The sequence below is a fragment of the Saccostrea cucullata genome, unplaced genomic scaffold (genome assembly GCF_032062105.1).
Source record: "Saccostrea cucullata isolate Sc308-1 unplaced genomic scaffold, CSIRO_AGI_Scuc_v1 ctg5855, whole genome shotgun sequence".
NCBI classification, from domain to species: Eukaryota; Metazoa; Mollusca; class Bivalvia; order Ostreida; family Ostreidae; genus Saccostrea; species Saccostrea cuccullata.
The window spans coordinates 22,065-25,528 of record NW_026935091.1 but is presented as its reverse complement, the minus strand read 5'-3'; positions in this window follow the sequence as shown (position 1 = coordinate 25,528).

The window sequence follows — 3,464 nt, the reverse complement described above, 5'->3', positions numbered from 1 at the left end:
TAGCCGCCATTCATCTCGCTCGTCTGCTGATTGATCAGGAGTCTCCATCTCGTACATATGCCAAAATAGCGTTAATTGTGATATATTCTAATTTCAAAGATGGGACCGGTTTAGCTCTTGCAGCTCCTAGCCCTTTCAATCTACATGCCTTGACGTTACTTAAATTTCTTTTTTTTTTGTTTTTTACTCTTACAAGTAGTGTAAGAGCCTTGAAGAATTGTCCTTTTATAATTCGACTATTACAAATTACGCCCAAAGGTCTTTTTTTAACATGCTAGTTCGGATTTCAGTTAAACTGAGACCATATTGTACATATATTAATTTGTTAACGAACTATTCTTGACCGTAACTACGAATTAAAAAGAAGTAAACATATCCCAAGAATTCGTAAAATTCACTTCAATCTGTATGCATCAATTTCATTCCTCAGTCAAAATACCACTATTTCATTTTTCCCCATTGCATTCCATTTGACTAAACATTAACTTTTGTCATTCGAAAAAAAATCCATTTTTTCCTTATTTGATAGCAGTAAAAATTCCAATTCCACAAGAATTTCCATTCTATTAGCTTATTTTTAACAGACGACCTATTTTAATTCCTGCTTCGATTTTAAGAATTATAAATTGATCGCTAATAGAGGAGATTAACATTGTTTTATACGTAGAATCAATAGGTTTTAATGGAATGATAAATATTTAATTGTTGCGTGTTCTCCTTTATTGTCTAAGCGTAGATTTCTTCTTAACAATTAACGACCACTACGGATATCACAGATATTATTTTAATAATGAATGCAAAAGATTACTCGGCGCCAATGCAAAAGTAAATCACGTGAACCTCTTGCTTGCTGAAATTGCTATTCCTCTTTAAAAGATTATTCTTATGTATTCCAAAATAAAACAAATGCTTGTGGTGGTCCCAACCTATCACGGGGAAAACAATTTTAACAAATTTGCGATTAAATCTACGATATTCCAGGAAGCTTTATGATCAGATAGTTGTTTATTTGTTTGTTTGTGTTTTAGATTGCCCCAATGTCATCAGAAAACAAGTGTTTTCTTAGTGTTGAAAGTTTTTTTTTTCCTTCAATTTATTGATTTATAATTTCATTTTTTCGGACCCAAATTTGATATACACTAAACGTTGAATAATTATTCTTACACTACGCTACATAGTAAAACAAACCATGCATGACTAAAAAGCCACCAAATTACTTTAAAAAAATACTTTAAATTAATTATTTAAGCATGTATGTTCAATTTGAATGCAAATACATATCGGGTAGCTATGGAAGTTAAATTAATATTTTGAATAGTCATTTTACTTCATATAGTTATGTACTGAGAAAATTCCTTAAAATTTTATATGAATAGTATTTAACAATTTAATATACACTTAATTGACAGGTTTCTCATTTTTTTACCATTCACAGTAGCTCTGTTGGTAGAGCGCTCCCTTCGATATCGGGAGGTCGTTGGCTCGAAACTTTGCCGCCGCATGTGAGTTAAGGCTACATACGCAGGTTTGTATGCAAAATATCTAATTAAATTCCATAATTGCTCTACCTACCGCGCAGAAAATGTTAAGACTTGTTTTCAAATACATTCTTGGTACCCATGAAATGCGATAGCCAATACACATTATGACGTCAAATAATGACGTCATCGACCTCTACTACACAAGTTTATGAGAAACATTAACAAAATCGCTTCGGTGCAAGGGCATACCTTACATTGTTTTATGACTGTCGACCTTTCTTATCATTCAGCTACAATGTCAGGGTCTTGGATCTTATTTGTAGGACTATAAGACATTTTTTACTTTTACATTTGACTGTCAACCTTTCTGATCATTCAGCTACAATGTCAGGGTCTTGGATCTTATTTGTATGACTATAATACATTTTTTTACTTTTACCTTTGACTGTCGACCTTTCTTATCATTCAGCTACAATGTCACAGTCTTGGATCTGACTTGGTAGAGATCGAGACGATAGGGGAGGATGAATGGATTCGAAAAATAATAGTATTAGGTATGTACATATAAATACACTGAAAAATAGTAGTATTAGGTATGTACATATAACTACACTGCATAATAGTAGTATTGGGGATGTACATATAAATACACTGAATTATAGTAGTATTAAGTATGTACACATAAATACACTGAAGAATTTGCATATGTATATAAGTCATTTGGTGATTTTATTTGTTTACTACTTTTATCTGAGCAGAATTTAGAAAGTTGTTCGCATAGGATAGGAATATCTTATATCTATAATGATTTTTTTTTTTCAAAATGTTATTTGATGTTATTTAAGTCCACTTATCTCAACAGTTATAAGAAACAGTTACGCTTCTAATATATAATAAACAACTATTAGATAAAACGAATATCTTAATGCAAAAAATATACTGACATTCATTAGGTTGGAAGAAGGTTTCGCTTTAAAAACTCTTTTCGTCTTTGAGATATTTATCAGATGGTAAGATGCAATATTGCTGACAAAGTATATTTCACATTTAATACAAATGAAACTAAATCATTTGCAGTCAGAATTCGTCCTTGCGGAAGTCTTACTCTAGGGCATAACTTCTGTCATAAGTTCCAATTTATTCCAGAGCATGAATTTCGGGGGGGGGGGGGGGGTCTGACTATGGGAGGAAGTCTCACTCTACAACGCCGATACACTCAGATTTTTCAATGAACATAATAGTAATTGTTATAATTATCTTGTTAGCCTTTCATCAGAAATCTCATCTGTGAATGGTATTTGGACAGGAGGTACTGTCTTTGGAAATGAACACTCATTTATCTGGAATAATAGCAAGAAAGAACTTAACTATACAAACTGGCGAGAGAATGAACCAAATAATCATGAAGACAACGAGGACTGTTTGGCAATTACCCGGTATTTTCCCCGCCGGAAACTGGTATGATGAGATTTGTGACAATCAATACCAATTTCTATGTGAGAAAAAACATCCATTTTGAAAATAGCAGCTTATCAGAAGAAATGGAAAACAGTCATAAATTTGTAATGCAACACATGCAAAAGAAATATTCATTTAGCTTGAACTGAAACAAAGAAGAACTTTCATATCATAGACACATTAAGTTTTATTTGTGTTTTAATGGTTGTGAAGCGTACATTTCGAGACAATTTAACTCAAACAGTGGAAATATGTTAATTTTGCCTATACTTGGAACTTGGTGGAGAAAATACGACAATCGAAATATATCAGAGGTAGGATCCGGTATCATGGATGAGCAAGTTTTTCCTATCCAAAAGCCACACGCGCTCTTTGTTTTGATTGGGTGAATGAAATAATAGGTAGCAAATGATTTAACAGTTTTTATGGAAAACAGCGGTTAATATTTGATATGTAAAATACGAGGCATTGTTAAGGCTGAAAAAAGGGGCGGAGCCTAATTTATACGGAAAAAGTTTACTGTGA